Here is a 14,212-nt window from a genome sequence, read left to right on the forward strand (position 1 = left end):
ATTAGAGAAATAAGATCTCCCAGCCTTCTCCATGTCATTGTGGATACCTATAAGTTCTTTGAGATGTAACCTGAGTACTTCAAGCTTGGTAACTTTCCACAAGCGCTCGGTCGTCCGACAAGAGGACCAGCATTTCTCCTCCCAGATCTCAAAGCCCCCTGTCCTGTGATTCCACTCCCCAACCAAACAAACTGTATCAAGTACACACTGCCTTAGGGAAGGAGTCCTTGCATACCCAAAGGTGATCACTTAACCCAATTTCAATGTTTACAGAGGTGTCCGTTGAATATCGAAACCCTAAACCAACCTGGGAGGAATCCCAAAGAACAGTCACTCACCAGTGGAAAATGGTAATGTAAATTTCCAGCTAAGATTGGGAAGAAGTGTGTTGCTCAATCTGACCATACAAGGTAAGCCACTGTATCAGAGGTCGGTGAGGAAAAAGGAGAAATCAGACACCCTGTTACAACACACACACACACATGCATGTTGGCAGGAGGTGATCAGCTGAGTGCATGAGCCTAGTACTTGTGAATACTAGGCTCTGTATGCGCTTTGCCAAATAGCTGCCTCAGTGTTTGCACAGGAAGCGATTCATTCAACCATTCTCTCTCTCCCTTTCTTTGTCACACATGCACCATCATATCTGCCCAGCCGGTGGGCTTGGCAGCTTGTGCCAGCGTGGAAACAACCTATAAAAGATTATCTCAACGAGAGATGATGTAGCTCGTCAGCTGTTATCACTGTCCGTGCAACACAACCGCCGGATTAAAAAGCCGCTGGGTTGAGTACCGTTGGTTGAGAGAAGCCCTGGCAGCTACCAAATGGAACACACTATGTGGCTTCGGTTCTCACTTACGCTGCAGTTTCTGTTGTTGAGTCTTATTACCCAGGAGACAAACAAACAAGCTTATGCGTTGTAACATCCGTGGCGTCTTATTTACAGACTGTACCCCGAATATCTCTCGATTAAATACTATCGGGATGTTTGGGTACCAGCATGACATGACAAATATGTGCAATTATTAGAAGTATCTGGATTCAAAATGGATTTCCACCATATGCCATATTAGTAAATCCATTCTTCCAAAGATAATTCACAAACCTCAAGTCTTATTGAAGATATACTGCAGATCAAATAATATTTGCACTGACTAAATATTATTAAGTCAGTCCAGCCAAATAGTATTTCTGGCAATACAGTTCAGCAAGTGAAAAACCGCAATTTAGCAGCAAATGTGTATGATTCACGTGCAAACAAAAACAATGTAAATATGGATTCAATAGTCTAGAGTGAAAAATTATATCTAAATTAATTGTTTTCCATCACTCAACTCTTTATAACCCGTTATAATTTGGATTAGACTTTATAAAGTTAACTCAGCAGAGTCAGCTCTCCCTTTGTAGAATTTTGTTTTGGAGTCTGCAGCACACAGACTCGACAGAAGAGATAGGACCAAGCTGGCCGATGCAGGAAATGACTGTTTACATCACACTAATCTCTGGACACATTCCTCCGCGTGCTGTCCAACAGGCGGGGAACCAACACACAAAAACAAAACAGTGCCATATCTAGAGTGAAGCGTGGGGGCGGAGCAAGATGAGGCTAAAGCGTTCTTTCTCACAGTCTCAGACACAAACAGGACATCACACACACACCCCCCCTACACACACCCCACCGGGACGTCACGCACCACTTCCTACCCATGCAAACATGAAACACAAACAGTCATGCACAGATGCTATTGCATCCAATTAAGAAGCCCCATGGCATGCCCTTTCACACAGGAGGATGTTAGCAGGTGACCCGGGGGTACATTGACAGGATCTCACATTGTGAGAATAGGAATTCTCAGAAGACCTCACAAGTTTTAGTGTGATATTGTACAATGCAAACATCTGTTAGTTTCCTTAATTTTTAGAATTTTAAGATTCAGAATTTATTAGGCAAATAGTGTTCTGATTGACAAAGACAAATCAAAATCTACTTGACCAGAACAAGAGCTTGATCTCCATCAATCTAAAGAGAGAAGCAGACAGGTTGCTTTAAAAGATACCGCAAGGAAACAATCGCGGCTTGGGTTTCACCTTACGTGTTGGAAAAGACAATCCCAATTAAAATACAAAAAGACAAAGAAAGCACATACCACTGCCTCCTTCATCAATCACCGCCCAAAAATAGATATTGGTGAGCTGGATAATGTCTCATCTGGACGGGAGGAATGAGACAGGACGGCATTGTTTGCACCGCTCCTCAGTCTTCCAGAGATTATCACCCAGGATTGAGGAACACACTCTGCAGCTTGTTACAAGTGTACAAAAGAGCACACCAAATGATGGGTACATGCATCCTTTGAGGATGTCTGTCATCCGTGGTGTGAATAATAATAATGATTGATAATAATGATGGGTCATTTGCCTCAACTTTGAAAATGGTCTTACTCTCCTTTGCTATCCGTCTCTCTTCACAAGCCCTGTCCTCAAAAATGTAAACTTATTGACTAATCCAAATTCCCCCAAGAAGTATCTCCGACGTAAACCAGCTTGTCTTAGTCGGCATGTGCTTTTTATTCCAGACGGTATGAGACCAGCTGCATTCACCCAAATGTATTTCAAGTGCCTTTTAACTTTTTGGCTAGTTGTTCCCTTCAAACACAGTGATGATACAAGGTATAATGTCCTGTGTAAATATGTTCGAAAAATCTGAATAGCTCATTACCAATTCCTCCTTAGGGAAATGCGTGAAGAGTATGCCTTGTGTATGAGCACATAACGTGCACCTCTTAATTTGACAGGATAAGACCACTAAATCCAACCATATAAGATCGCACTCCAAACCAAAACATTTGAGATTAAAATTGTTCTAGTCAAAACCCTGATTTCATCCAAATATTGGCACCAAGGAGATTTTTTTTTTAATAAACTGCAAAAACTAAAACCCCATTGAAATTCTAATGTATTATCTTCAGCTTGTTGTCATCAAGTTACAGTTACAACCTAGATTGCAGCCACAAACTAAGGCCTGCCTGAAAGAAGGCCATTACAAATGCAAATAGCAGCAGACACATTCCAACTTTGTCGTCTTAACACAGGATGGATCACATTTTTCACAAGCGAGCAGCTGCCTTAACGCCTTTTTTTTCTAAGCAAAGAAGGAGCATAGAAAAGCAAAGCAAGGCAAGGCAGAAGTCAAAGCGGTGGCACGCTTATTCAACAGCTAACAGAGAGACTGCAGCTGTGGTTGTTTAGATAGTAGGACTATATGATAATATTATCATGTAAAAGATGCTTACACACAGGCCTTTAAATGTTTTCACAGACCCAAAGCTACTCATTAAGTAGGATTACAAGTTGCTGTACTTTTTAGGCATCCAGACAAGTCCAATCAATTCCATAGGGTATACAGAGAATGTGTCAATTGACGCTAACGCAGCTCAATAAGATCAGCAGAAGCATGTGTTAAGTAATGCCTTGACTTAAGTGGACTAGCCTTCAGGGAGGGGGTCGGGTGATTAAAGCGGGACAGCCGGGTAGCTACTGGCTCGGCGTTGGCCTGAAAAGGCTGCAGAGAAATGGGTTACAATCTGTCCCAAACCTGGCAGGGCTTCAACCAAGCTGCGGGCCAAGGCCTTGTTCCATCAGGACAGCCTGCCACTGGGGCCAAGGGATCCCACTTGGTGGCACAACCTCTGGAGGGAGGGCCAAGCGTGGGAGGATGTGTGCATTTTGAAACCAATAATACATGAAAATATAATCATAAACAAAAGGTTTGACATAGTGGAAGGATAGGGTCCTGCTACCCCAAGATGCACAACCGAACATGAGCTAACAGCTAGGGAAAGAAGAAAAATAACAACGCTAATCAGCTCGTAAAAGTGTAAATGTATTTCGCTGTGTTGTGAAACACAATATCCCGAGGGGAGAGGGGGCGGATAGACAGGCACTATTGTCTGTACTGTTCACAAGCGACCCCCTGGGCACGGGGCAAAGGGGGGTGCGGGTGGATTAGAAGGAGCCAGAGGACACAGGAGCAGCTGGCACTAGAAGCTCTGCCCATAAAGCCAGGCCCTAGAGAGGCTAAACGACGACACTGGATAGCCTGCGGGGAGATTAGGGGTGGGGGGGGAATTGATACAGCATAGTATCGTTATATTTTGCGTGGTGTTATTGTATCAATACATGGACGCCAAGTATCGATATCTAATTACATAAAAAATATATATATCTTATGTTTATACACACACACACACACACACACACACACACACACACACACACACGCAATACTTGTGTGTGTGCGCAATACTGGTGTACTGTAAAACAAACAATAGAGATATCGTATTGGGACCTCGATATTATATTATGATCTCGATAGTATCATGTCGTGAGAGCCCTGGCAATTCCCACCCCTAGTAGAGATGGAGCCAGAAAAGGCCAAACTTTGGTGGGATGGATGGAAAGAAGAAGAGATAGCGGATGAGAGGACATAAGTAAAGGCCTGAAAGAAGTCAGAAGTAAGAGATATACTAAAATGAAGAGTGAATAAATGAAGGATAAAAAAAAAAGTTATGCATTAAAGTAATGCATCCGAGGAATGGCAGACCACGTAGGAATGAGTAACACATTGGGTCAAAACTACACCCACTAATACTTGACTGCAGTCTTGTTTTAACAGAGCGTAAAGACTAAAAGAAAAAAAAAAAAAAAAAAAAAAAAAAAAAAAAAGGTTTCTCAGCAAAAACATTTGCTGAAAGACAGTCCGTGTCATTCCATGAAAACAGAACAGCATGAATGAAGAGCAGCCGATACAGATATTAGTTTTGCCAGTTTAGGTCTGGTAGCACTCCCTAGCTAAGCAGGCAGGCAGCCAGCCAGGCAGATAGTCAATATAATGCCACGGAGCCTGAGGGCTGGATCATTTGCTGTCAGGCGAGGTGAGCTCAGGCCAACTGGACACTGATCCCACACCTCGCCTTCCACCCTGACAGGCAGCCAGACACACTGCCACACCACGGAACTGTGGGAAACATGCACATTACTAAATACGCAGGATTGCTTTTCTCATGGGTATCAAGAGGCAAACCAAACAGGATATTCTCAGCCCGTTCAAATGCAAAACAATATAACTGTAGAGCAAATAAACAGCATACACCAATCTCAGAAAGCCATGGGTCAGTAGCTGCCAGAAGAATACATCAAATGCCGTGGTGCATTTATTAGATACAGTCTGGGCACAATAAATGGTGGCCCAACTTGGATAAGAACGTCAGTTAGCACGAGATCAACAAATGGACCATGTCTGTAGGATGTCATCCACCGCTGTACAAAAATGAGCTGACAAACAGGCTACAAAAAGTGCTGAGGTACTTACTTACTTGTTCAATAATTACGGTGTTCTGTGCCAGTTCCACAATGCCAGCCAGACAAACTCAAAGCATTAAAAAGCAGTAGTGTCCACCACAGCATCTTAATGAGAGGGAATGCAAGACCCTGAACCCACAGTGCGGAGTGTTACCACACCGTCGCATAGGAAGACAGCCAAATGCAACACGCTGCCAAACTACAGACCCAGACCTTGGCAAAACTGAAGAGTGAATGATGCAATGTGCCGCAACACTGAATGACAGCCATCTTAACCAGATGTAGTAGAGCAGTGCGACGTTGGAATAAGGTTTCCATGGGCGTAAGGCTGGGTGTGGGTTGCTGAAGCAACTGCTGTCCAAGCAGATGCAAATTCTTTCTCTGTTCTGGACTTGGGGCTGTGTCTTACATTCAGTCCCTGCGGTTTCAACTGAAGGCTTCTCAGACAGACAAGAGCACTGGGGCGAGGCCTCTTCATAGGCCTCTTGCTGATTGAAATCCAGTATCAACACACAAAATGTACGCAAGTACAGAAAAATACCTCTTTTATTAGCTAATGGGCTCCAAGAGCTCAAGCGTCAACAAATTAACGTTCATGGATTTTAAGCACTTAACGAACACACTGAAACCCATCAAACTGTTTGCTGACATCCGGGGTCCATCACCCTGCCGCATACTGTGATTCAGCTTGCACTGAGGGGGCAGAGAAAAGGACTGCAAGCAGGAAGCAGAGAGGATAATTTGTGCATACACAGAAATGATTCAGCACCCTTTGCACTGGAACTTCTAACAATACCCTTGCAGTTTTTACAATAGTATTTCTACATTGAGCAAAAGAAGGCCCAGCAACAAAGGAAGATACAGCAGCAGTCATTACATTGGACAGCCATTTTAGCATCTTGCCTTTCACAAAGACTTCCAATAGCGATGAGGTCTAAGGATGCTTTTTAGTAATTGGACTTTGAAATAAGAATCACCACTCTTGGCAGGTGGAGCCAGTTTTACAGTTTGGCGATACTTGGCCTGAGGCGACAGTGCTTAAGCGAGATTTCACTCAAGTTGATAAGCCAAAGCTATGCCAGCAATTGCAGGTATCTCAGTGGGGAGAAAGATGCGGATTGTTTCAGTCATTCTTTCACACATGGGAGCGTCGAGAGGCCTGCCGAGTTTCCTTGTGCATGACATCCACTTTAAGCAGGTGTTGCCGGTTATGCTTTCCTAGGCACTGCAATGCCAACCACCTGCATTTCATAGTCGCACCTCCAAAAAATATATACCACTTCAGCCTGTCAAACTGATACCACATACACTTTGAACTTCAACTAGAGGAGGCCCAGCTACATTCCCAAACTGAAGAAAGAGGATTGTGTAACAGAGCTCACGGCACAACAAATGAGAGTATCCACTGTCATTGTTTTCCACCGAAACCAAAGGATTTATTGCTACTTGCCGTTTATGCAGAATGGAAAGAATCTAAGGTGAAGAAGGACGGGAAACAAGAAGGGCTAAAATAGGGGTTGACGCACAAAATGCACCGCAGCCGAATGCACTCCCAGTGACGATATTATTTCCATTTCAGCCATACAGCGCCTCCCTCCTCAGCCTGGTGAAGGTTAAGGGGAAAACATTCAACCAAGAGCCAGTCCAGGGGCTCTCCTACGTTGCACTTCAGGTTGAGGAAAAACGGAAACAGCAGTGCGGACACAGGCAAGCAGCTGTGCAGTAGAAACAACGTGACTCTACAATGTGCCTTTCGAGTCTGCCCCTTGCGTACTTGTTATGGTGGCGGGGACACACACAACCAAAACCATGTGTCTTTCACGGGTTTCACACTGCTAACAGGGACTTAAACAACTCTTACACCCTGACAGCAGTGACGAGGGAAGGTGGTGGAGATGTGGCATTACTCCCCAGTGAGCTACATGCCTGCTGTACGCAACATATCCGTTTCAAACCAAGAGGAAGTCACTGCAACCCCTAACCCCCCCCCCCCTCATGTCAGAGCCCAAAATGAACAAATTATGTAATGTTGATTCTGAGCCAAAGCTCACATGCCATGCTGCTTCCCTTTATGTCCCTGGTCTATAGGCGAGGCAGTGAGATGCACCCAGAGTTTCCTCCGCCCTCTCCCGTTTCTCCCCATCCAAGACTCTGCGGTGTCTGTTGTCAGGGGTGAGATGAAGCCGTGGGTGTGGGTGCAAATATGGAAACTGGGCTCGATAGTGATCTCACAAAAGTCAAATCCAGAAGGCATCTCCAAGACTAGTGACTATCATCGTGTTCAAGCAATGTTCGACGCATTTTAAGCAATTCTCCCAAACACAAGGATCCTATTTAACTAAAGCGGACTAGTTGTTACATGCATGTAGGTCACACTGTCAGATTTACAAGAAAAGATTGGAAAGTACAGTATATATATAAACAGCTCGACATTTAAAATAGGCATTCAAGCAGCTACTTTAGTGCTGAAATACTGGATCCTTTAAAAAAGGATTACTCAATCCAAGGACGTAGTAGGGCTGGGCAATATATCCTTGTCATGTTGATTTTGTGATGAGACTAGATATCATCTGGGATTGTGGTCATTTCGTTATATGTTGTCTTACCAATGCTTCGAGCTGCATGGCCATAACTTCCACGCAAATAATGATTGTTTCTCAAATATGTATCGTGTGTAATCATCTCACGAAAGCACCCATAGCCACCCCCCAAATGTCGTCAAATGATGGAAGTTGCGGCACTGATCTATATCGTCCAGCGCTGGGACGAGGGCAAACGACTCGGCGACACAATCGTTTACGCTACCAGGAGCCAAGCGGTGTGAGGCCCGCTTCGGGGCGGCGGAACAATAGCGCCGGTTGCCCCGTGCGGTCTTCCCGGGATGAAACTGGGCAGAGAGAGAGAGAGAGGCAAACCTCCCGCTCGACCTATCGCGAAGGCAACCGGCGTGCGGGCCGGGAACGCGCTACTGGTTTCACACGCCCGTCGCCATCGTCAATCCACGCCGCTTGGAGCCCCACGCTGGCCTACGGACGCAAGAGTCGCGATCGATTCGCTCGTCGCCAACAAGGTTTTCAATTCAACGAGTCGTTCGGGCAGGAGAGCCGTTCGTTCGCTCGCTCGCTCGTTTCGTTAACGACTCGGCAACCGCAGCCGGCGACTGCAAACAGTCACCCCCCCCCCCCCCCCCCGCCCGCACCGAACCGATCCAACGAAGAGTTTGAAAACCGAGCGACTCTCTTGTTTTTTTTAACGAGGGGCTCGTCGAAACCCGAGTCTCCAATGACGAGTCCAACCTGTCGTCACTACGCGGGCCGCTCCACGGTACAAGGACGGGGACCAACGACGGACGGGACCAACGCACACGGACCGAGCCATTCCAACGGTGGGCACCACGGGTCGAAAATTAAATAAAAAACAATAAATAAAAAAAAAAAAACCCAAAACACGTTATGTGTCGCCATCTATTCCGCGTCCCCGACTTACCTTTCCGAGGACGCCGAGGCACGCGCTTCCCGCCGCTCCGGGAGTAAAAGCAACAGTCCCCGCCCTTTGGATTCTTCTCCCCGGTACAATAAAGACGTCGAGGCGGGAAGAGACAGAGGCGTCGCTTTCCGTAGGGGCTCGGCTTTGAAATAACAATGGAGCCTGGCCGGGTGCGCGTCCCTCTCCCGTCTGCCTTCTCCCTCCACGCTGTGTGCGCGTCTGCGAGAGGCGGTTGCTGCCTGCGGAGGGAGGGAGGGAGGGAGGGAGGGGGAGGGTCACTTTCCTCCGCACGACGGGTCGCGCCGGGGGAAGAGGGGCGCGACCAAACGGTGGAGCTAATTGAACCAGAGGGTGGAAGGGGGGAGTAATTGTGTGTGTGTGAGTAATTGAGTAAACATGTCCGATCAGAACGTCCAGAGAAATGAATGAATTCAACTTGGATCTAAATATGTGTAACATACATACACCACCCCCCCCCCCCTCATCTCTCACATTCAGTGAAGTTATTTAAATGTGTGTGGATCAGGGGTGTCAAACCCAAATTACCTGGTGCATCAAGGAGAAACTGTTGGGAAAACTTTTGCAATTCACCATAATAATAATTATTATAATTATTATTATTATTATTAAATACATTAAATTCCATACATTTTAAAATCAATCAAAATTGTACGAAAAAAATAATGAAAATAAAATGAAGTCAAAATAGTTCATATAAATCAATAAAAAAAATGTTATATTCTACTTTATTCTGTTTTATAATCTGAAAACATAGTAGAATGAAATTGCTCACATTACTTTAACATTGTGATTAAAAAAAATGTAATTAAAATTAATTTGCAGGCCAGACTTATATATAATATATTATAAACTTGTAGCCCTCGGGCCTGTGGTTTGGGACCCCTGGTGTATATATTTATATGTATATATATTTATTATTTTCCCCAAATACTACAAGTGATAAGTCTACTGCTTCTTCATATATATATATATATTTTTTTGGATACCTGAACAACATCAGCTGAATTGTCTCCCGACTCCGTTTGAAAAGTGACAGCGTTTGCAAAACGCCAGGACTCGTCCCTCATCTCGACGCACATTGCGTTTGGAATATTACGGCGTCTCCTCCGTTTATTGTACGACGCCTGAATGGCCCCGGGTTGAATGCTCGTCCCTCGCTTCTTCGTCCGCCTCCCCTGAGCTGGCAGCTGCAGGCCTCACAATACCGATCGATGAATGGAAGGGGAAGGGATACAAAAGCTACTGGGATTGCTTGACCCCCCCCCTCCCCATCCTCCCCAAGAAAAAGAGGCTGTGTGACGGGGTTAAGGCTGTTTTGTCTCCAAACAGAAAAGACGCTCGCACCAAGTACAGACATATAATAGAGGAGGGGGGGCGAGAAAAGCCCTGAGCAAGTGGAAATCTATCTGCCAAGACGGGGCTGGGTGAGAGCGGGGAGGGGATTACCGAGAAGACAAACCCCTCTGAGTGGTTTTTTTTTTCCTTCCCCCTGACGTCGTGGGTCTGATCGAGAGTTTTGTGGGGCCTGGCGTTTGTCTCGCCCGGTGCTCGGTGTTTGATCTGCTGTCCTTCAGCCCCCCCCTCGGGTTTCCTTCCCACCTATAAAGACATACATGTTTGGCTAATTTGAGGCTCGAACGTGGGACCCCCACGGTGTGAGTGAATGTGTGTGAAGAAATGGGATGGATGGTTTGGTATGAATCCATTAGGTGTGATCACAGACTATTTCACCGGAACATTAAACTGCACAAATGTCGCTCTTCTGCAACCTGAAAGCATTGTTTTATTCAGTCGGGCTGGTGGTGTCACATTCATTAGATGGCGTGAGGCGACAAATACCCCAATTTCCTACACAACTTAAATTCAGTTCAAAGTGTCAGTTTTAATCAAACCACGGTGCCGTGAGTAAAGATCCCAGACAGCGGGCAATGGATGTGTGGATGTGTGAGCACGAAGGGCCCCGTGCCGAGGGAAGATCGGGAGGAACGAGAGCTTTGTGGACATTTCCGAACACGCCGAATAACTCCGGTCAAATGTGGCTTCTTTGACTTGCGACCAATTTGGGAGAGTCAGACGCTGCAAGAAGTAGGCCGGGGAGAGTCTGGGCTTCCTAATAGTATCCACCATTACATCATGGGGCAACAGAAGCTATTATGAACCCCCCCCCCCCCCAAAAAAAAGCATCCTGCCCGGGAGATTTTGGTAATGTGGTTACACAGGGGTGCGGCACAGCGAGGAGGCTGCTCGTTGTGCGGACTTCAGAGAGCTTGGAAGGATGGATCGACCAAAGGCTTTTCCAGTGTTTTCAATCCAAGTTTCTTTTGTGTGGCCTGGGTTTACCTTTACACCTTGTAGAGAGGACAGCTGCACGCACACACACACACACACACACACACACACACACACACACACACACAAAGGAAGGAAAGGCATTTAGGCAGATAGTCACACTAAACAAACAAGAGGCCTGCATGTACTGCAGTGCCATATTTTCCGTTTATTTGTTCAGCAGAAGTGTATTTCTCCTCCAATAAAAAAAACAAAAGAAAACCCTGTGAAAAACAAACAATCCCTCATTGCTGAGCAACAGGAAGAGATGTACAAAAAAAAACAAAACAAGCAAGAGACAGACCAAAATAAAGAACACGCCCAAAATTAGCTCATTGAAACCGCAGGTGGTCCATGAGCAGTTTGGCACGTCAGTAGAATTTCATCCTGTTGAAAAAAAAAATAAAATAAGAGCGAGACTTGAGACATTTTGTGCACTGTCGATGAAACTAACACACACACACACACATCTCTAAGATGGACACAAGGCATCCAGCCTAAGAGCGGGCAGAAAGGCACCTAATGTATGATGATATTAGGCTAAGTGAATGAGAGGGTGAAGATGTGTTGCATCAGCTGCCAAATGTTGCATTGAAGGAAATGAGCTCATCACTTCAGAGTGCTCTGGCACAGGACGCCTCGAATAGTATTTTGTTTTCCTTCCGCAAATATTAAGGACCTTGTAATCACAACAACAGATGGTATCTGCAGGAGGGTAATATGAATGTCCAGCTGAATGTTTTTAACTCCCCCGTCCACACGGCACACGCCCTTTCAGTCGATCTCGGCAGCAGTGAGGAGACACGGCCTCTCTCCCATCCAACCTCGGCCACAGCTTCAGCATTCGCTCCCCCTTTTGATGTCGTCAAGTCATTACACCTAAACGCACCATACACACACACACACCATTGTTTGAGTCACACTAGACTTAGGTAGCAATCTATTTGCCTGCTCGGGTTTCCTTCCCACCTATAAAGACATACATGTTTGGCTAATTTGAGGCTCGAACGTGGGCCCCCACGGTGTGAGTGAATGTGTGTGAAGAAATGGGATGGATGGTTTGGTATGAATCCATTAGGTGTGATCACAGACTATTTCACCGGAACATTAAACTGCACAAATGTCGCTCTTCTGCAACCTGAAAGCATTGTTTTATTCAGTCGGGCTGGTGGTGTCACATTAGATGGCGTGAGGCGACAAATACCCCAATTTCCTACACAACTTAAATTCAGTTCAAAGTGTCAGTTTTAATCAAACCACGGTGCCGTGAGTAAAGATCCCAGACAGCGGGCAATGGATGTGTGAGCGCACGGCTATATCGTTGCCGGAAGACTGAAAGAGACATGTCAGTGCGCCTGATAAGCGTTACTGTACTGAGTTGAACAGCCATCGTTTTAATCTCTGTTTAGGATTGTTGCAATTCACGCTGTTACAATGGAGGATGACAGCGAGTGCGTGCGACGTCACTACAGGTGTAAAAAAGGCCCTAAGGTACGTAGAAAACCCTAACAAGTGGACTTTTTTGTGTTTTTGCAAAATGTCTTGGTGCTTATTATGTCTTAAAATCACAGGTTTAAATGATGAATTACATCCATATTGAGAGACAATATGGCACGTTTGTTGGATTGAAAACATTTTAGAAGATAGCACTCGACCAGGAGGACATCATCCCTGGCGTACAAGTGAAGACGCTTGTCACAGTTATAGCATAGCAAGTAGGTCAGTGGGACAGAGTATCACTGTTTATGTTTAGACGTTTTCCATGTTCCTCTCATCCTGCATCAATTTGTTGGACCCTCAAAGACAGACAGGAGTCTTTTGCTACATCCAGTTGGGATTCATTATGTAGAATTCCATTAGTACACTACAACAGTAGAGAAGAACACATTTTAACGAGAGCTCAGCACAGCTCGGACTTTTGAAAAATAGATGATGTACACTTTTGTTTCTCGGGGCTTACTTGGCCCTCATTTAAAACAGGCTTTAAAATACACTCCACGGAGGTCAGGTTCAGGACCCCAGCAGCAACGTGTGCAGCAGTAAGGGATTATATTCCACAGAGAGCCAAAATCAATACAAAATAAGGCCACATGATGTGAGACACGCCGTGTTACAGAATGAGTGTTTAGAGAAACTGAAACGTTATTTACTACATTTCGAGGCCCAGTTTCCCCCCCCAGCTGTTGTTTCTGATCTGATATGGAGTCCATCTGGACCGGGTCACATGCAGATTGTCAGAACAGAGCAGGGTGTCATGACAGATAAGCACGGTAAAACTCTCCGTGTACCATCTGTGTATGTGTACGATTGTAGTGTAGTTTTGTACCATAGGCTCTTAACTAGTTACATTTGGCAATTAAGGTTTTCCTTTCCTTTTCAATTGACATGTTAAAAGTCTTTGCGGCCTTGCAGTTGTGGTCTATGGTGGAGTCCAAAAGCTGAGCTCATCCTATTCTGTACTTAACCTTTAAGTTTTTCTTCTTTGCAAATATGATAAAGAAATTCTATTCAGCACCATGTATGGACTATTCTAGTTCACGTCCTCCATGGTTCACTTGTACCGACTTTGATAACAAGTCTTCTTGCTGGTGTGGCATTGTGCGCTCGTTGATAAAACAAAAAAACAAAAAAACAAAAGTAAAAACACTGTGTTATGTAACATTAAAACACGAGGACCGTCTGAATGAGAAGTGCGCGCAATGTGCGTCCGTGCGGCGTTCATCCGTGAAGCTGCGGCGTCACAGCGGCGCCACAACGAAGGTGATCAGGGGAAAGTGCGTACTGGGGGGGATGCACCGCTCGACACCGAGCCAAGTCAACACAACTGTATAGACATACATAAATATATACACAAGTCCTTATTTTCTCGAGCCAAACAGGAGTCGAGCAAGGTTTTTAGGGGAGTGGTGCTGGCCGGAGTGCTGGCCGGAGTGCAACGGGTGCAGTTTTGGACTGTGACCAGCTGGGGGCACTGCAGCAGCTCCTGGGGGGGGGGGGGGGGTCACGGAGGTCATTC

At 45.5% G+C, this 14,212-nt stretch overlaps 1 protein-coding gene across 1 annotated transcript in view; it reads right to left on the minus strand.

The window, feature by feature from the left end:
• The window catches only part of prr36a (proline rich 36a), a 30,750-nt gene extending 21,715 nt beyond the window's left edge, over positions 1-9,035 (minus strand). Inside the window, exon 1 of the mRNA XM_079998796.1 lies at positions 8,848-9,035. The gene's annotated coding sequence lies outside the window, so the exon portion shown is untranslated. The remainder of the gene's footprint in view (positions 1-8,847) is intronic.
• Positions 9,036-14,212: the final 5,177 nt, after the last annotated feature.

This window comes from Zeus faber (assembly GCF_960531495.2).
Source record: "Zeus faber genome assembly, chromosome: 4".
In the NCBI taxonomy this organism is placed as follows: domain Eukaryota; kingdom Metazoa; phylum Chordata; class Actinopteri; order Zeiformes; family Zeidae; genus Zeus; species Zeus faber.